This window comes from Cucurbita pepo, unplaced genomic scaffold (assembly GCF_057944985.1).
Source record: "Cucurbita pepo subsp. pepo isolate OVF unplaced genomic scaffold, ASM5794498v1 scafford_2, whole genome shotgun sequence".
Taxonomy (NCBI): domain Eukaryota; kingdom Viridiplantae; phylum Streptophyta; class Magnoliopsida; order Cucurbitales; family Cucurbitaceae; genus Cucurbita; species Cucurbita pepo.
This window is the reverse complement of record NW_028257907.1, coordinates 878,968-900,599: the sequence shown is the minus strand read 5'-3', so window position 1 is coordinate 900,599 and position 21,632 is coordinate 878,968. Positions and strand designations below refer to the sequence as shown.

Sequence of the window (21,632 nt, the reverse complement as noted above, 5' to 3'; positions counted from 1 at the left end):
TACCAATCTCGACAACTTGACGTGTCATCGGCGTTAGAAGAACGACCGCATCAGAGCAAGTCATGGGGATAGAAGATCCCGTTGAAGGATGATAGACCAATCGAAATCTTCAGCCCAACGAGCCAAGCTTTTGTAGAAGCATGAATCCTTGTTCTAAATTGAGTCAAAGCTAAAATTAGATAATGAGATCGAAGATTGAGAAACAAGATTTGGAACCTTATTCTAAATTGAGTCATTTCACAATCAACTTGATCAAGGCTTGATTGAATGACTAAGATGCAATCTACCACAAGAATTGCATGAAACTTAGAAATGACAAACATATGCTCAAATTTCTATGAGGGGATCGTCTCAACTTGAGAGATCAATTTCATTGATCACAAATATGCTTTTACATAATAATTTGTGGGTATTTATAGTCTCCCAACAAAGAAGTTAGTGTTCGTGATTTAATCTCGATTCCTTTAAATCTCCACAGAAAACGAAGTCAATTTGAGCATTACAAACTTTATGAAATTAAAATAATAAATAAAGTTTTCTAACCACTCATGAAATCATGCTTGCAACTTCATCCACTACTTCAACCGTGCAAATATTTACTTTTGAATCTCCAAATGGTCTTGACTCAAACGAATCAGCTTGTAACACATGAAATGATGGTTGAACCTAGCCTATCCAATTTTGTAGATGAAGTATGAATGCTTGTTGAATCTTCTTGGCCTTGGGTTGTGTAATAGGTCCAGTTGGAACACCGTGATTCTTATCATCATCCCCTTCTTCAAAAGGATTCATCCTCGAATCAGAAAAATCATCACCTACATCAAAAGGACTCAACTAAGCAACATTGAAAGTAGAATGTACACCGTGATTCTTATCATCATCCCTCTCTTCAGGATTCGTCCTCGAATCAGAAAAATCATCACCTACGGGAACATCAATTTTATTGTTCCATGCAATAAGATGAGTCATTTTACTAAATATCTTACAGAGCATTTATAGTCAAATAAAGAATTCTTATAGAGGATTTATAGTGAAATAAAGAATTAGGAATCCACGCTATCTTTAGATCTACAGACCCACTCCCACTTCAGCTATCCAGGCTAACATTAAAATAAAAATTCATGAGTAAAATTATTTACGCTAATTCATTGAAATTTTAAACTACAGACCCACTCCCACTCCCAATTCAGCTATTCACGCTAACATTAAAATGAAAATTCTGAAATTCTAAAAAGAAATAATCACTAAATTTAGATGCTAACATTAAAATGAAAATTCTAAAAAGAAATAGTCACTAATTTTAAATTGAATAGTCAGGAGTCAAGTTATGTGACGTGAATCAGGTGTGGTGAACGTGGATTCGAACACGTGACCTTCAGATTTTCAATCTGACGCTCTCAAAACTGTGTTATCTTCGCTAATATTTGAAAAAAAAACAATCATAAGTAAAGATATTTCTGCTAATTCATTATATTTGAAAAATAAATAATAACTAATTCTTTATTGAATAGTTAGCTTATGCAAATGGAAACAGGTGCAGTGAACGTGGAGATTAAACACGTGACCTTCAAATCTTTAGTTTGACACTACTCCCTTCTCTAAGAATCAACATAGCATAATCATTCCATGAAGGCCGAGGTAGTCTTATAAAAGAAGATGAGGCTACCACTTTCAAATCATTCCATGAGGACTTGAGAAAGTTTTGTAAAAGAAGATGAGGGTACCACTTTCTATTGCAGAATTTCGATGTGAATAGAGAATGAACCATATTCTTGGGAGACAAGATAGAGCCTCGAGCCTAACTTTAAAGGCATTACACAAATTGTTCTATGATATTTTTTCTAGGAACTCTTTGTTATGTTGTCCGCTGAAGGTTTCAGGAAAGGGACACAGACTCTCTATTGCACTGATCTCCCAATAGAAGTTTTACCTAGGTCATCTATCGTCACAACCCTTTTAAGGAAGATGCGCCCAAATAACCAGTGAACAATAACATTTAAAGAAGTTTCAGAGAGCGAGAAGAGGATTGTGATAAAAGTTGCCCTAGGTAAAACTTTTTTAAATGTCTTAGCCAACCATGACCTCATAATGAGGAGTCTTTTGGACAACAATAACATATGGACAACAAATGTCTTAGCCAATTGTGACGGTCATGATTGCTCAAGGCGTGTCGCCCAAATAATCGGTAAACAATAACATTGCACAAATAACCGCCTTGGACAACAAATCGTTTACAAGAATGGCTAAGACATGCACATGCAACCACAGACAACACGCCTTGGGCAATCATGACTATGACATCTGCCCCCACACAATTTATTGGATGAGGCTGACTTTAGGTCTCTCGATGCGCTTCCAGCTGATCTCATAATGAGGAGTCTCTTCCAACCTACTAGGTTGAAATCACTTCTCGGTTTGTTGAGTCTTCATGTCTTCTCTGTTCGTGTCTTTCCTACTTTCTTCGCTTGAAAATTTTTTCTTATTTGTATGACGTCATACCACCTGCTTCTGCTTGATGTCTTTTGGGTCAAAATAATAACGTTTCAAGTTACTAACGTGGACAACAAGGTTAGTCCGCATCCATAAGAGCAATTGGATTCTATATGATGTCTTCATAATCTTATGGATAACTTTAACTAGTCCATAGTATTTTCACACCAGTTTGTGGTTCTTGTTGCTTTGAACTCGAAGTTTATCTGAACTTAACTTATATGAACTCTTTATTTTTCTTGAAATTATTGTGGTTGACGCTTCCGACTGACCCTTCTCTTCACCGTCTAGATGATATTTCTGTGTGAACAGGTGTTGCTTCAGTGGTTTGTTTCTGTCTCCCTTCTTCAGTATCTAACCTTGTTTTTGTCTCTTCTGGTGGGGATAAATCCATTATCTGACCTTGTTTTGCGTGGTGGTGTTCATGTAGTGGCAACAAGGTTTCTATTGAGGTTGGCTCACTCGAGCTCCCCTTTTTAATTACAACAGTAGCAGCAAGCTATCACTAAATAATGGCTATTATTCTTTCTCAACTGTAGTATTGAAATCATTTTCAACCCTCTTGGTTGATGGATGTTTTTCTGATGATCATCAGGTTAGACTCCATTACTACTAGACATTTTGCTAGGGGCATATAAATGACTTTGTGTTTCAGCAGGACGTTCATTCCTGACACGACGTCGAAGTCATCCATTTCAACTATCACTAAACAATTTGCCTAGTCCAAGGCTCCAGCTTGATTAGAGTTCTCATTGTGACTCCTAAGACAGGTAAAGCTTCCAATTTGACAGCGTTCATCTTTCCTGTATCTTGATGCCAAAGGATGTTAAAATATTTTGCATCTGTCTCCGTCATGAGTTGTGGGTGGCTCTAGAGTTGACAATGGTGTTCCTTACTACTTTGTGCTTTACCCAAACCTCGACATACATAATATATATATATTCATTTAACTATAACACATATGGTCCATGAAAGAATTGTAAATCTTATGCTCATTAATATTATAATGGCTACTACCTAAATTATAACCTAAAGTTGATAATAGATGTCCAATTAGCCAACCCTAAATTTGTAATCATTGTGGAGTGATTGAAATTACAATGGAAGTAGTTTAAACTCCTAGTACCTTAAAGGAAGTTGGTCTCTTCTAATAAAACACGAAGTTCTCTTTAATATCATTAATACAATTATGCTAGACATGAAACTACAACTGCGTTCAATTTAACTCCATTTTATTGTCATCTTGAATGACGTGTGAATATATATTCTTGAATTACCTTGATATTTCATATTAGTTAAGCTTTTTGCAAAATCACAATTAGACAACAACAAAGATGAACTTTGGTCTGTTTATTATTTTAAAGAAAATTTCTTTCTCCATCTTATTCCTAATAACTTTGCAACTAAATTCATATTATGTTAAGAAACAAATTTTTTACTCGCAAGAAGTAAAATATGCAACTTTAACTAAAATTTCATCTAAACAAATTTTATTGCCATACAACATAGATGACAATTATAGCCTTCAAACAAAAACTAGAGTAGTTGTGGTGAACGGGATAGAAACTCTAGTGTTCATCCATAATATACAACCACTACCTAAATTATGACCTAAAAATTTGAAAACATAAGTTGTAGTTGAAAATTATATAAAACAATCCCCTAAATCAAAGAACTCGTGTCTAATTAGTAAACCCTAAAGATAGTAGCTAACATAGAGTAATTGAAGCTCCACATGAAGTAATTTAAAGTTCCAGTTACTTAACTAAAGTTTATCTCGTCTTTAATGAAGCATGAGTTGCACTTAAGTTCATGAAATATTTACAGACTCAAACTCTTAGTACTACTAATGCAATTATATTTCATATGAGTTTGTCATAAATCAAATTATGGTACATTCAATACAACTTCATTTTCTTGTCATACGAAGCAAAATAGAAGAATTAAATCAAACAAACTGACGAACTGAGCCGAATAAATCCAACCCAACCCAAACTGATTAGTTTGATTCATTTGTTGGGTTGTATTTTATTCGATAACACTTGCATATTAGAACAATTCAACATTACATGCCTTACTTACAAGTAAAATACTAGACCATCAACTTTTTGTTTTATAGTCCAACAACCGCTCAAGAAAATAGATTTCAAACTTGAGAGAAAAAAATATATTGAGTAGGAGTTAAAAATGTTGCATTTTTTTTAGAAAGGGCATTTGGTCTAGTGGTATGATTCTCGCTTAGGGTGCGAGAGGTCTCGAGTTCAATTCTCGGAATGCCCCTATGTTCATTTCTCAAAAGATGAGCCTTAGAGAAAGATAATGCTCTTATTAATATCATTTACTTGTGTACTCCACGATATATGTCTATAGTCCATAATAAGGGCATTTGGTCTAGTGGTATGAATCTTGCTTTGGGTGCAAGAGGTCTCGAGTTCGATTCTCGAAATGCCCCTTCTAAAAAGATAAAAATGACAATTTTGAAAGAAAAAAAAACAAAATGAAATAAAAATAGTATAGTCATCAATGGGGCCTTAACCCAAAGGAATGCGTGGCAATGCACAACTTCAACTTATATAAATTTCATATATTGAGGCACAGAAAATATATAGACTAGCAACTTATATAAATTTCATATATTGTCTCGGACTTCGAAAAGAGCATTACTTATTGTATTCTTTCTAGGAACTTTTCATGTTGTCACAATCCTTCTTTCTAGGAACTTTTCAAGTCAAATAAGTCAAACTTTTCAGTCAAATAGGTCATCTGTTGTCACACTCCTTTGTTCTATTGTATTCTTTCAAGGAACTTTTCAATCAAATAGGTCATCTGTTGTCACAATCCTTTTAAGGAAGATGCGCCGAAATAACCGATGAAGAAGTTTCAGAGAGCCATAGGTTCGAATCCTGTCACCTTATGTGTTATTCTCAGGGGCCAAAGTGCAAAGCCCCGTAGTCTATCCGTTGTCAGGAAGGCAGGCATGTTGTCCACTGTCGTCACATAGGTCATCTGTCGTCACAATCCTTTTAAGAAAGATGCACCCAAATAACCGATGAAGAAGTTTCAGAGAGCCATCGGTTCGAATCCTGTCACCTTGATGTGGTATTCTCAGGGGCCGAAGTGCAAAGCCCCATAGGCTATCCGTGGTCAGGAAGGCAGGCGAACCGCACACACTGAAAAGAAAAAAAAAGATCTCCTTTTCTATCACACGTAGAATTGTCATTCTTTTGTCTTTTGAAACCCCTTTACTTATCAGTCATCAGGCAGGTTTTTGGTATCATATATCGAGATAATTATTATGAAAAAGCTATTCCACTAGTGTGACTTAGATACCCTTTCTTTGTGGTATCGGTCATGCTATTTGAATAGCCTGAAGTCATCATAGCCTCTCCACCGGTTCCGAAGACTCCTTCGGCATCAATGTGCTTCAATGAAAGAGATCAGACCCTTTCCTGAACTAGAACCGGGCACAAAATGCCAAGGAGAAAGTCGAAAGCGAGCTCTTTTCACGTATACACAATCTCGAAACCCAATTAGCTCAAGGACTGTCTCCTCAACCCTGGCAAGTATGAGTGCTTGGTAAGAGAGAATGTCGAATGAAAAAGACATTCGATTACTGTCACATTCCCAATTACCAAAGTGCATTAAACCTAGTAGAGATCTTCGACCTAACGATAATGGAACTTCAAGCCCATTTAATCAATCCGCTTTGTACCTTATTGTTGACCGAATCGGATGCACGCCAGGCCTAAACTCTCTCTCAGTCACCCGGAGACGAAAGGAAGATCAGATCCGAAGTTTACGAATCGAAGAAAAAGTGGATCTGAGTTCTACAAGCTTTCATTTTAAAAAGCATCGCTTGCCTGCGGTACTTTATTCAGGATGTGCAACAATACGGTCATCTCTCAGCCGTGTATAGAGAATTCCTTAATCATTTTCTTGGCGGATAACACAAATGAAATCGCTTCCCTGACCGCCCATCTTATGAGTCCATTCTTGTCTTGTTGGTTTGTTGTACTATTCTATACCTCTCTCGATTGATAGAAAGACGTTCGGGAGCTGGGAGGGCCTATCATGAAGGAACTTTCCTTTTCACAGTAGACAAAGGTAAAGCGGGAGCTGCATATGTCCACTGTGATCAAGGCAGAGCGACTCCATCTTTAAAAGATGTTGGTTTTATCGAAACTGTTAGATCCGCTTTCGTTAAAGAAAAAATAGGAGCTCTTGGTTTGGCCGATGTCGATTCGTATGGCAATGCGGACTCGACTCAGGATGAGGATTCCACTTTTCATACTGCTGCTATGAGCCGAAAGAGCTGGTAAGCTATCTCGCTAAACGAAAGGAAAAAGCACGTACACGTTGACCTTGTTACAAGGGGCGGGGGCCAGCCAAAGAAGGTCAGTCGGACTAGGTTAGGACCCTTGATCCGGTTCAGCTATGTTCTTCCATGCGAGAATGTATGCGTATCGGTATCCTCTTTAGGACCGGTTGCTTCCTCTTTTTGTTTATACGTTTGGAAAAACCTGCTAAGCCCGCCTTTCTTATCAGGTGTGATTAAATCTTTCAGCTCAAACTTTCCTATCGTCCGACGAAAAAGGTAGGAGTACGACTACCTTTTCCTTTTCTTTCTCGAGCCAAGGGATCATTTAGTGTCTACAAAAAAGTTCACTATCTATTAGTTGCCGTAATTGAATGTATTTCTCATTTCACGTTAGCTCCTCCAAGAGTTTCCTGGTCCGTAGTAGACGAAACCTTGGACTTCTATCGGATTTATAACATTGCCTGGTGAGCTTGCCGTTGAGGGTTGGCCTTACAGGAGATCGAGCAGCCTTTCTTTCCCTACCTGGTATGCTTTCCCGCTTATTTTGCAACTAGCCAACTAGCCAAAGAGAGAGGGAGAGGGATCATGTCAATCAATTTCTATGTGCATTTTGTCCGTCCTGTACTTGCCTGCTTAGCTTTCTTAGCCAACATCTCCGGTTTCTCCCGAACCAAGAGGTCCTGCTTATCCATACCAAAAAGTCACACTTTCAGCCGAAAGACTGATTTTTTTCATAAAGTCGGTTCATAGATCAAGAAAGAATGAAGCTGCTTACAGGGACAGTTATGCGATACGTCTTTTCATACTCGCCTTTTCTTTAACCCTACTATCAACCTAGCCACTCTCGCTTGTTGCTTTAAGGGGTCTCCCCACTGTAGATTACTCGGATTGGTTCTCGCGTCCCTGTGCCAAAAAGGATGGGCGAGTTTGGTTTGAATGTTAATCGATTGGGTGGATCCATATGCTCCGGGGGAGGGGGGGTGAGACGAGGTGTAGCGCAGTCTAGTCAGCGTATCTGTTTTGGGTATGTTGTCCGCTAAAGGTTTTAGGAAAGGGGGTACAAATTTTCTACATAGGTCATATGTGGTCACAATTCTTTTAATCTTTGGTCACAATCCTTTTAAGGAAGATGCTCCCAAATAATCGGAGAAAATTAGCCTTTAAAGAAGTTTCACAAAGCAAGAAGAGGCAGAACAGAGAATAGGATTGAGTTGTGCAAGGAAGAAAGAACTAGTAGGTTTAATTTGGGTTCGTTTGAACTAAAAAATGAACCAAAAATTTTCAAACGAACCCAAATTTAAGACTCACTAGCCCAAAGTCCATATGTGGTAAAAAAAAAACCTTCCGTGGCCCAACCCTTATTCGCAGTCCGCATCCAACAATTTCTTTTTCAACCTACACGTATGCTCCTGGCCAAACTCACGTAACTAGTCAGAAGATGCGGCCCACAACTGAACGGAAGACAAGTGTCACAATCGCACTCTTGCAGTAGTGAGACAATGATTATGTGACATTTGTTCTAATCCAATGAACAAGTCAACCATGCAAAATTTAGACTGAACGAACAATAGCAGTGTATGCTCGAATCACGTTTAGAAGAAATATTTTAGAAAACGTGAGCGAGGAAATACATTAAAAACAATTTCAAATAAAGCAATGTTATAAGCTAAAAGTGAAGAAACAACAACTGGTCACGTTCTCCTATAGTACATTTTGGGACATTTTAGTCCTGATGGGTGTAGATATGATTTTGTGGACTAATCATACACCCCGTATTGGCACAACAATAATAGTAAAGGCCTATCTAAGATGAAAGCAAGTAAAACGTGTTTGGAATGAGCATGCCACCATGAACCACAAATCGTTTACAGGAATAGCTGAGACATCTAACATGCAGCCACAGGCAACATGCCTTGGCCAATCATGACCGCGACATCTGCCCTTACACAATTTGTCAAGATCTCTATCAACCGGCTCTTCATAAACTCAATGTTGTAGGATGAGGCTGACTTTAGGTCTCGCGACGCGCTTCTAGCTGATCTCAGTATTGAGGAGTCTTTTCCAACCTACTAGGAGCTATTGAAAATCACTTCACGGTTTGTTAACTCTTCAAGTCTTCTCTGTTGGTGTCTTTCCTACTTTCTTCGCTTGAAACAATTTCTTCTTTGCATGACGTCATACGACCTGCTTTTACTTGATGTTTTCTTGGTCGGAATAATAACATTTCAAGTTACTTATGTGGACAACAGGGTTAGTCTGTATCCATAGGAGCAATTTGATCCTAAATGATGTCTTCTTTATCTTGTGGATAACTTCGACTAGTCCATAGAATTTTCGCACCAGTCTTTGGTTCTTGTTGCTTTGAACTCAAAGTTGATCTAACCTTAACTTATCATAACTCTCTATTTGCTTTGAAATTATCGTGGAAAGTACGGGGATCAATACCTTGCATCTCCAATTGAATCGATTACTAAATATATTATTTCTTTTCAATTTTTTCTTATTTAGGACATAATGAGCCGGGATAGTTTTTCATTTTCAGATGACGAGATGTTTAGAACTTTGTGACATAAGGATTGTGGGGATATAGCTTAGATGGTAGAGCACTCGCTTTGCATGTGAGAGTTATGGGGATTGATACCCTGCATCTCTAGATTTTCTATATTTTCACTATTATTAATGATGGGAAATTTAGGGTTTTACGATGCAAGAATTGTGGGGATGTAGCTTATGATGGAAAATTTAGGGTTTTATGATGCAAGAATTGTGGGGATGTAGCTTAGATGGTAGAGCTCATTTAGCATGCGAGAGGCAAAGGGATATCCCCATCTCCAAAAGAAACTATTTGTTATTAATATTTTACTTCTATTCAACCTTTCCTTATTTATGACATAATTAGCGGAGATATTTTTTCATTTTCACTAGAATTGATGACGGGACATTTAGGGTTTTCTGATATAAGTATTGTGGGAATGTAGCTTAGATGGTAGATTGCTTGCTTAGCATGCGAGAGGTATGGGGATGGGATCGATACCCCATATCTCCAAAAGAAACTATTCGTTATTACTATTTTATTTCTATTCAATTTTTCCTTATTTATGACATAATGAATAGCGTTATTTTTTTTTATTTTCCTTATTATTGATGACGAGATGTTTAGGATTTTGTGACATAAGAATTTTGAGGATATAGCTTAGATGGTAGAGTGTTTGCATCAAATGTGAGAAGTACTGGTATCGATACCATGCATCAACAAAGGAAACGATTACTAAATAAATTAGTTCTTTTAAATTTTTCCTTACTTACGACATAATGAGCGGGGATAGTTTTTCATTTTCAATATCATTGATGACGGGAAGTATAGAGTTTTTTTTTATGTAAAATCATGGGAATGTAGCATGCGAGAGATACGGGGATCGATACCTCGCATCTCCAAAAGAAACTATTCGTTATTACTATTTTATTTCTATTCAATATTTCCTTATTTATGACATAATGGGTAGCGATATTTTTTCATTTTCACTATTATTCATGATGAGAAGTTTAGGGTTTTGTGACGTAAAAATTGTGGAGATGTAGCTTAGATGGTAGAGCGCATGCTTTGCATGCGAGTTGTACGGGGATTGATAACCCGCATCACCAAACCAAACTATTTGTTAATATTTTGATTTTTTTTTATTTTCACTATTATTGATGATGGGACATTTAAGGTTTTATGATGTAAAAATCAAGGGGATGTAGCTCAGATGGTAGAGCGCTCGCTTTGCATGCGAGAGGTACGGGTATCGATACCCTGCATCTCCAGAAATAAGACTATCTATTATTAAAAATATATTATTTCTTTTTCCTTATTCATGACATGTTGGGTAGCAATATTTCTTCATTTTCACTATTATTGATGACGGGAAATTTAGGGTTTTGTGATGCAATGATTGTGGGGATGTAGCTCAGATGGTAGAGCGCTCGCTTAGCATGCGAGAGGTACAGGGATCGATACCCCGCATCTCTAAAAGAGAGAAATTATTTTTTTAAGTATGAGTTAATTTAAAATGTTATGTATAAGGTGGGTACGAGAGAAAAAGAAAAGATACTTATATAAGGATTTATATCATTATCGCTATGCCATTTTTATAGATAAAAGAGAGTAATGTCCGAGAAGCACATATAGAGAGAGGACTTATTGTAAGTAAAGAAAGCAATCTAGTAGTTGTACTGCTACTTATGGAGAGGGAATTTGAAGAATTCCACAAAAGATAAGAGCTTATAGGATCGAATTCCACAAAAGATAAGAGCTTATAGGATGGCGGTAGCGTCCGATGCATATGACGGAACTTCTTCACAATTGCAATATCTGACCAATGAATGTTATTGTCATTTATAGCTTCTATCGCAATAATATAAAATTTGGGGTCAAAGCCTATATGGGACTGAAAAGACCATTCACCACACGCTTGTAAATTAAATTATATCTACCACCTCTGAAATTTTCCACGGCAAACCTTCCAACAGCTTGCACTTCTTCATCATTGACATCCTTAATTGGAACTAGATTTTAAGGCAAATCTTCTCCACGACTCACTTTGGAACACGTTTATAAATAGTTTCAACAAACTTACTTTGCTCGTGAATACTTTGGAGTTCAATATTTATAGTTGGAGAACGCTATTCAAATTGATATGGTCGAATCTTACAACAAAGTCTAATTGAGCCTCCCTCTATTAGGAGATAGCTTCGAATCAAATTCTTTAGTTTGGACAATGGTTGCATTGTTTTAGTCAAACAACCAAGACTAATGTATTACCAATAGTATAAACATTTTATACGTGTATTTTCTTACATATTAACAATTGTATACAAATAATAATTAAATTTATGAGTAGAAGTTTGGATGGAGTTTTATTAAATAGGTAATCTTAAATTATATCTAAAAATATGGTTCGTTATTTGATTATTTTCTCTTGAGTGAAATTTAAGTGAAACACATTCTCTACCCAAGTAATTGCAAGATGCAAGCTTGACACTGAGGAATCAAAGTCCCAAGTATCAAAAAAAAAAGTGTTTAAAAAAACTTAAAACTACTCTTTAACTTTCAAAAGTGTTTAAAAAAAGATAGATGGGGAGAAAATTGAAGGTTATTTTAGGGGAAGGTTTTCAAAATCAGTATAAGATCCTGAAAACATAACAAGAAGTAATATCCTAGCTTAAGGTCGTGATTAAGAACCTACTAGTAGGCTGCTTACTAAGTTTTACGAACTCCATGTTTATCATTTTTTTTCAAGTAACTAAGAGTTGGTCGTGGATGAGAGCGGACTTTGTTGTGTGGGCCATGGACTAAGCTATGTTTTTAATCTAGTATTTTTTGTTCTTCTTTTGAGTCTGCTTCTTATTTTGTGTTTGTAACGAGTATGTATATGTAACACCCCAAAAATGAAGGAAATTATCTCCCATAAGAATAAGCCACTCATGAAAGACCCAAAGGATAGAAAGGAAAAAAATTAAAGGATTAAGCAAGAACAAAGGACTTAGTCAAGTCACTCTGTACCCTAACAAGTGATTTCAAGGAGTTAAAGGCCTTTTGAAAAGGATTGGAAAGGAAAAAGTAAATCAAAAGGGCAAAAAAGTCATTTTATCAATTATCAAGAATCTTTCCGGATTTGTAATTCCTTATCTAGAAGGAATCTCAAGATTCAAAACAAGGGAAAAATGATAAAAAAAACGATGAGAAATTTGTAGAAAAATTATGGATTTTTCGAGAAAAATAATAATAAAATATTCGGAAAGTGGCAAATTACCAAAATACTCCTGGAAGAATGGATAATTACAGAAATGCCACTCTAATTAGAATAAGAGCATCTACCGTGACCATCCGATCAAAATCTTTCAAACTCAAATCTCAATCGTCGGATCTCCTAAAAAATTTGATATGATCTAGAACGATCACGCACGGATCATCACATCCAACGACTAGTGTTCAAAGCCAAGGTCGGTAAGGCTATGATCGGAGTTGATATCTCCAAAAAATTATCCAGAAAGTTCGATCTCTAAATAACGAAGATTCTGGAGCTCTCAATGTCGGTTTAAGCTCCTCCTATAAAGTCTTAAGTAGGAGCAACAATACGAAATAAGAATCGAGAAAGGTCGATCCCCCAATCGAAGACAATAAACGTTTAGATTATGGGTCTCCTACTCTCAGATTTCTTCCAAATTCGAGAGCAATCCTCCACCATTTCTCTTCAAACTTATTCCTACCGTTTCTCAACAAGATTACCCACAAGTTCTATGAAGGAATAGAGTGCTGAAAGTGCCTAGAAACCATTCCCCCAATTCAAGAAAAACTTGAAAATCTAATCCGAGGATACATGATGATTCGTCGAGCAAGAATGATTCCAATCAGTTTCTGCACCTCCAAGGAATGCTTCCATAGAAGACCACGAAGAAAAATAAGCTCGAGAGCGTGCCAAATTGAAGGAAATAGGTTTCGAAATTAAATTGGGGATAAGAGTCAAAATTCCTATCTACGATCTCTTTTCCTTCCATTAAGGATTCCTCTAGCTTCAGAGGAAGAAGTTGAGTAAACTTGATGAAGGAATCGAGAGCTGAAACGTCGTAGAATAAGCTACCCACGTGATCGAAAATCTGGCGTTTCGAGTGAGTTGCATACCGAGAACGATTTCTGGAAATTAAGGTCCTACACTCAAAGACGTTCCTCCAAACCAATTCCTTTAGCCTGAAGATAGGATATGGAAGAGGTTCAATGAAGAAATAGGGCCTTGAAACCCCTAGAATCGGCTACCCAATAAGAAATCCTTTGTTTTATCTCAAGCGATAAATCAGATTTTGGATGAACTTTGGTAGCGAATATCTTAGGCTACGATCCACGAGAAGTTATCAAATAAATCCCTCGTCCTTTCTTGTAACATCCATCTTTAAGTTTAACGAAGAAATCGAGGAGAGAAACGCTGTAATATGGCTGTACAGGCTGAGTTTCAGATGGCGGCGACGCGAAAAATGCGCATCTTCTTCCTATTCAGAGGAAGAAAACGATGATACGGCCAGTTCAACTGAACTGTCCAAGTCAACTCAAAATTTGACCTTTTCTTGGGTTTTCTCAGTAGATCTTATTTTATGAAATGTTGTATGAATCCTTATCCCGAGAGGTTATATAAGGTAATGAAGTTTGGGAGTTATTAGAAAACTGTAGTTAGCGAAACCAAGATATGGGAGAAAATGCTCATCACGATCCATATAACTTTACCTCCTAGGATAACTAAAGTGGTATCCCTGAAATAATAGATTCCCCAGATGTACCCTTGGTCTCTAATAGATACTACGTGCACAATATCATGCTGGGCTATTCCTAAGAACTTATAAGTTCCAAGCTTGACCCAAGACGTTATGCATAAACCTAGGATCACCAAGAATCCAAGAAAACACCTAGGTTAATGCAAACATCATGCTTAACAAGTTGCTAGGATCCATGCCTGAAGTAACCATTATCTCACTTCACGAAGTGTACCGCGAGGCCCCTATTTCTCTTTAGGTGGGATGCTATGGTATATGTACCATGAGCAGGATTCCATGATGAACTTATTATCTCCCTCACCTAAATGAGATTCCCTGCACCACGATTTGCTAGCAGGATGCCACGATTATGACAACGCCACCTATGCACTCATGGGGAGAAAATTAAGAGTTACTTCGGAAGAGTTTTCATGGTTAAAATACGATGCATGACATGACAACCTCTAAGGTTTAGTTCCTAAAAACGAAACAAGAAGTCATATCCTAGCTCAAGGCTTAGACATGCTCCAAATTACCAACTATTTTCTGTAAGGTCTATTTTATATGACATGAGAATAAATTCAATTCAAGTTGGTTGGAGCAAGTTCGGAACCTAAAACTCATGCTAGTTATTATGGGTTCAAATGATTACGGAGGTCATGTTCATGAAGCCTTGGAAGGCATTGGAAGGCATGAAGCGGAGCAAGTTCGAAATAACTCAAGAAAGTTACACCTTATGCCTCAAGAAAATTTGTGTTTTCGCATCGGATGCTAGGTAACACCCTTTTGCTAGGTAACACCCTTTTGTTTTAAAATGTCTTGTGTTGTTGTTCCTTATTCTGTGTTTTCGCATCAAGGTCATTTCATAAAGGTCCTACTAGGAGTTGAATCTAGGTCGTTGGATTCAAAGTCCAAAGTGCTAACCACTGCACCATAGAATCCCTTATAAAAATTTATTTTTGGAATGGTTTTCCTATTTTATGCAGATTCCACAAGAAGAGAGATCCTATCACGAGTCAAACTCAAGTTATTGGATTCAAAGTTCTAGAGCTGTTTTATCTAACTCGTTGTGATCTTGATCACCTTTAGAGTGGTTGCAGAAGTATCCCTCCAATGTTGATTGAAGCTCTTGGAGAACATGTAATTTTATATATTTCTTATAGTTAATTTATATATTATTGTATATTACAAACAAATTGAAATAATACTTTACATCCCAGTCTTTCTTTCTTCCGTGCAAAACTTAACATGAAAACTATATTATTTCAATATTCACTCGAGAAACAAGGGGTGAAAACTATATTATTTCAAACCCTCCATTATTGCTTCTACTTTGCGTGAAAATGCTTCCACTAAATCATGTTGCTAACTAGGTTGTTTGATTTGGTTCAATTCTTGGGTCCACTAGATTGAATCGACCTAGCTCAATTAAACTCTTGATAATATAAAAATCATAAGTTTCTTAAATTACCTTAACTTAAAAGTTTAACCCCTAATTTTTTTTAGAATGTTTAGCTTTGTTTCTAGTTGATCTCTAAATGCTTAGAAGTATCTAATAAGACTTCTATTCAAGGAACTTCTCTCTATAAAAGATGTAAGACTTCAGGTTTATTATTAAGGAATTTCAAATGCGTGATTTGATATATCATAGAGGACAAAAATATTTATTTGTTTCAAATATCTTATGTTGACCATTCTTTTTTGTCAAGTATTTTGAATATTATCATTGTGAATTACTAATGGCATTAGATTGAATCTCATTAATAACAATATCCCAAAACTCAGGTAAAGATGACATCAAAATTAATACTTTAATTTCATCTTCAAAATTTATTTCCACTTGACTCGTTGACATGTAATCATAATAGTCACCCGTGCACAAATATTTACAACCTTAAAAGGTAGAAATTATAAGGAGTACAAGAGAAGAGTGCTTAAAATAGTTTCAAAATATAGAAAAAAAAAATAGTAGGAATTGGTCAAAGTCAACATCCATGGATCACTTATGGATCACTTATGGCACAGCACAACACAGATGAGGGTAACATTTTTTTTATTTCTCTACTATATTAGGCCCTTTGGTTTATTGGCCTTACAAGATGGAGACATGAAGTTTTCTATGTTTTAAATAAATTTGGTTTGATTGTTTTCGGGTTAGCATTGGTACCATCAAAACTTATTTATTTCTTTGAAATGTTCGAGTTTACAATTTACATGTTTTCATTTTTCTACTTTGTCTGCCTGCATTTAGAAATGAAGCAAAATTAGTCGGAGGGTTTTAGGCAGATTGTTATAATTCTAATTTTTAACTAAAAAAAAATTAGTCTCGTTGTCACCCTTAAAACTACCCTATAGGTATAATCGACCTATTATCTGTTGGCTTTTTTTCCTTAATCTTTTGATGATAACAAACCTACCTTCAATTATTAACAATTCTCAGTATTTTTGTCTATAGTGTAAGGTTGGGAACAACGATTTCAACGTCTTTTTTGGTTCACTCAAATTAGAGATAAAACGAAGAAGTTCCAGTCAAAACAAATACCCGACGTGATGATGTGGTGGCAAAGTTGACACTATGGACCAATCAAATTCAAAACAAGATACCTGACGTGATGACATTTATAAATTTGGTGGAGTAACAAGGTGGAGTTTTCAATTACATTTATAAAAGTTTTCCATTACTTTTAAATTATAAAATCATTTCAATTACATTTATAAAAGTTTTCGGTTACCTTTTAAATGGCAAGAAATTATAAAGATTTCGTTTACATTTATGAAAACTAGTTGTTACTTTTAAATGAAAAAAAAATTATAATGATTTTATTTATGAAAACGAGTTATTACTTTTAAATGGAAAGAAATTATAATGATTTCCTTTAGTTTTGATAAAGATAATTATTTGAATTACAAAATCATTTCAACTTCATTTAGATTTATAAAACTTTTAATTATTTTTAAAATGTTACTCACAGTTTTCATTAACATGTATTACATTTAAATATGTTATATATATATATATAAATGAAACATGTGGTCTATAATTTTTTATGATAAATTTAAAAATAAATAAATATTATTTTTCGTGTTGCACGTTTCGGTTCACGTTTTAGTGGTCCGTATCAATTCCTATTTTTACAACTTGATCGCTATTTAAACTCATCACCTCTTAGTATTTTTCACAGCACAACACACAGAACATTTGTTTCCTCGATCTAAATTTTTTTTAAAAAGCCTCCATTGTTGCTCCCTACAAAATTTCCAATTCTATTTTTTTTATCTTATTCCTATTCCTGAGAGAGATGTCTATTATTTAAGAGTGTTGTGGTGTGTTTCTATAAGATTTTAGACAATTGTACTGGTTTGATCCTAAGCCGTTGAAAGGATTGAGTTTGCTCTTGAACTCGTAAAAAGAGCGGTATACCAGTTTGATCCTGAGCCGTGGAAAGGATTGAGTTTGCTCTTGAACTCGTAAAAAGAGCGGTGTACCAGTTTGATCCTGAGCTATGGAAAGGATTGAGTTTTCTCTTGAACTCGTAAAAAGAGCGGTGTACCGGTTTGATCCTGAGTCGTGGAAAGGATTGAGTTTACTCTTGCAGTCGTAAAAAGAGCGGTGTAGCAGTTGGGCTCTGATCCGAGGAAAGAGTCCAAAAGTTTTATTCAAATTCCCACTATAAAACTATGGTGTTATATTTTCTAACCCTCTTCCTATTTAAGTTCTAAATTATTGTTAAGTTTTATTGCATGGTATCAAGTTTGATTGTTATTAAAAAAATATTTAATAATTAGATTGTTGAAACCCTATTCACCCCTCTAGGGTTGTCATATCGATCCAACATTATCCTTCCACCAATAGGAGCAAAGGCAACGTTACTATGTGAAAGTTTCATGTCATTTATTCAACAATAAGGGTGTTAGCATGCATTTGGAAATGAACCCATATTTAAAAAATTTAGATAAAATAGAAAAGAATTGTTATCTCAAAGACAATGATACTATGTGAAACTAGCCTCAAGATGCTTCCTTAACTCTTAGAGGCGGTAAACCAACGGTTCCTTCACCCAAGACCCATGGCCCAACTCCCAACATGGAAGGGATAATCTAGAGAATCATTCCAAGAACCCTAACGGATGGGTTACAAACTCACATTATCAAGCTCGACAACAAACAATATCGTCGGCAAACTTAGGAAGACTACATGAAATTACGAATATATCAATGTAGGATTTTTTAATTTATCGATTTTTAAAATGTTAAATTATGTGAAATTACTGGCAAAGAAGAATATTTTAGAGAGCTATTCCTTTTTATTTAAGATTTTGATATTTAAGAAAAGAGAAAATGAATAAAAATAGGAGACATTTTATAGATTTAGGAGGAGTAAGTGAAAACAAAAAGGGAGTCATGACCCATTTTCTGTGGGTTCTCGAGGCACGGATTGCAAGTTAAAACAGGTTGAAAACAAAGTAAAATGTTTTCTCGAAAAGGGAGTCATGACCCATTTTCTGTGGGTTCTCGAGGCACGGATTGCAAGTTAAAACAGGTTGAAAACAAAGTAAAATGTTTTCTCGAAATAAAAAAAGAATTAAAATATAATGAACATATATATTTACATTATATTCGAAATAGAGTTTATAGGTTCATAGTACAAAATAAGGGAAATGTTGAAAAAAATAATTTTAAAACATAAAAAATAGTTGGTGTTGTTTAATTGTAAGATGGGCAAGTACTCTTAGTTAAATGAAAGAGTACAAAGTTGACTAATTGTAAGTTTTTAACCATGTTCATAGTGGGTGCTTGGATACCACACTCTTTTCTTAATGTACATGGAATCGGTAATTATTCTTATTTCTTTTCCCTTTAGACACTCGGTGGTCGGGAGTAAATCGAACAAAGTGTCTGTCCAAAATAAAAGGGCCCAACCAGATTTGAACTGGTGACCTCTTGATCTGCAGTCAAATGCTCTACCACTGAGCTATGGACCCATTTTTGCATGATTTCAACTTTAGTGACTCGTTCTACAGAGCGTCAATCCAAAAGTGTAAAAAGTGTCTGTCCAAAATAAAAGGGCCCAACCAAGTTCAAACGGGTGACCGGTCAAATTCTCTACCACTGAGCCATGGATCCATTTTGTAGGATTTTAACCTTAGTGACCCCGTAGACATAGTGTCGGTCCAAAAAGTGTAACAAATTTCTATCCTAGATAGAAGGGCCCAACTAGGTTCGAATTGGTGACCTCTTGATCTGCAATTAAATGCTCTAACATTGAGCTATGGTCCCATTTTGTATGATCTCAATCTTAGTGACCCCTTCTACAGATTATCGGTCCAAAAGTGACCCTACCGAATCGACTATGGACCAATTTTTGTATAAATTTGTGGATTACCTATCGGGAATTAAACACAGGTCGTTAGATTCAAAGTCGAAAGTGCTAACCACTACACCATAGAACCACTCGTTAAACTATATTTTGGCAGCGATTTTGATAAGCGTCAACAACGCTTGATTTTGCAAAGCTAGAGGTCGTAGTATGCTTACAGACTTTCACAAGGTGTTTTCGACTTCTTTTATAGGTAATTGAACTTTTGAGTCCATGTTGGATTAGTATGAGTTTAAGAAGAGAGACTTTGTTAGAAACTCACCCATAGGTAATCTCCCAAGATGTTTTCAACTTCTTTTATAGGTAGAATTTTAAAATCAAACCACAACAAAATTTACTTCTATCTAGCAAAATTATTTTTTGTTTGAAACAAGATTATAGATAAATTTAAAATCCAAGAAAACGGATCAAAGTTTGATATTATTTGATTTTGGGTATGAACACAACTAGCTGATTTCTTTTGATTACATTAATGAATGTATGTAGATGTTTAAAGTGTTGATCTTAATGGTTTTAGAAAATATCAACACATCATCAATATAAACTATCAAAATTTTTTGAAAGGATTGAAAATATCATTCATAATCTTCTGAAATTCGGATGGAGCGTTTTTTAGCCTAAATGACATGACGTTCTCCTCATATTTTCTAATTGGACATTAAATGCTATTTTATATTTGTCCTTTTAAGAAATTAGAATTTTGCGAAATCCCAATTTCATGTCGAATTTTATAAAAACATTTGACTCTAAATTCTTTTTATCAAATCATTTTTGTTTTGGATTGGATATTTTATTTATTCTAAAACCTTATTCAAAGGTTTGTAGTTAATTAATGATATCAGAATTTCTTGTTACTTTTCACCATGTTGTTAACCTAAAATGTCAGAAATGACCACCTGCTCTTTGGAGACCTTATCAGCTTCCTCTGCAAAATATCACCTAAAATGTCACAGTATTTAGTGTTTGATACTTTTTGACTTAACCCTAGGATTCTATTTATGGTGAACTTGTGATTATTTTTGTCAAATTATATATTTGAATACCTAATACATTAAGATATAATATCTTATTTAAATAATATTAAAATGTGGTAGAATATCATAATATATGTTTAATTAATATGAATATCATTCAAATTTCAAATATATATTTTTATTTAATGTTTATGATACACATCAATTATTTTAATATTTAACATATCAAATACGTTAATATGTTTTGATATTATACTTCAAGACTATAGGAACTTTCTCAGAGGACCTGAGAGTTACATCGGCCCACAATGCATCTCATGGACGATGCAAAACTATGGTGGCGCTTGAAGGTGAATTGTATAAAAAACTGGTCATGCACCAAAAAATTATGGGAAGACCATTAATGGAATTGAAGCAATTGACGCTCCCCTGTATGGGTTTCCAATCAAAGACCTAATGTTTGATGTTGACTCTTTTGAAGAAAGAGTCACGTGATCGAACAACAAGAAACGTGGCGGTATCTCTGAGAACTCTATCACACACATAAAAAAAACGTGTCGAAGACATTACACAGAAAATCTGGCTTTCATCGAGGAGACCCGAGTTTGATTCTCGACAATGAAATTTTATTTTCTTATTTCTTTTATTTTATAGTTTCATCTTTTGTCACCAATTATATTTAAACTTTACCTAGGTTTGAGAAGCACAATAATGGGTGAGTTCAATAGTATCTTAAATTCAAAAGACTTTTATGAACTTGATTTGAGAGTCACTATAATGGTCAAGTTCAATAGTACCTTAGATTAAAAAGACTTTTATGAACTTTGAACCTTTAATAGTGTTATGTCATAGATATTTGGTTCAATTTCAACAAGTGAGGTTGAGGTCATTCAAATGGTTAATGTGATAATTCGGTCATTTTCAAGGTCTCTTTTGTTGAACGCCATCATGGCTGAGATGACTGAAATGAGTACCAGAGTGAGTTTGACAAGGAGGGTCGTAGAGAACCACACCCCAAGCCAAGCTCATGTTGGGCTTAACAAACTGAAAATCCAAAAACACAAACCCTTAAATGGGAACCAGGATGCTAAGGAATTAAAAAAACTTTATTTTTGACGTTGAACACTACTTGAAGGTTACAGGAACTTGCTCATAGGACCTAAGAGTTACGTTGGCCACAATGCATCTCAAG

At 35.4% G+C, this 21,632-nt stretch overlaps 4 non-coding genes across 4 annotated transcripts; 2 read left to right on the top strand and 2 right to left on the bottom strand.

Annotated features, from left to right (window-relative positions):
* The first annotated feature begins 4,698 nt into the window (after window positions 1–4,698).
* On the top strand, window positions 4,699–4,770 carry TRNAP-AGG (transfer RNA proline (anticodon AGG)). The gene has a single exon. It is a non-coding gene; the product is annotated as a tRNA-Pro (tRNA).
* A 100-nt stretch (window positions 4,771–4,870) lies between these two features.
* Window positions 4,871–4,942, top strand: TRNAP-UGG (transfer RNA proline (anticodon UGG)). The gene has a single exon. It is a non-coding gene; the product is annotated as a tRNA-Pro (tRNA).
* Window positions 4,943–14,958: 10,016 nt separating this feature from the next.
* On the bottom strand, window positions 14,959–15,031 carry TRNAQ-UUG (transfer RNA glutamine (anticodon UUG)). Its single transcript has one exon. It is a non-coding gene; the product is annotated as a tRNA-Gln (tRNA).
* Window positions 15,032–18,999: 3,968 nt separating this feature from the next.
* On the bottom strand, window positions 19,000–19,071 carry TRNAC-GCA (transfer RNA cysteine (anticodon GCA)). The gene has a single exon. It is a non-coding gene; the product is annotated as a tRNA-Cys (tRNA).
* Between the last annotated feature and the right edge of the window lie 2,561 nt (window positions 19,072–21,632).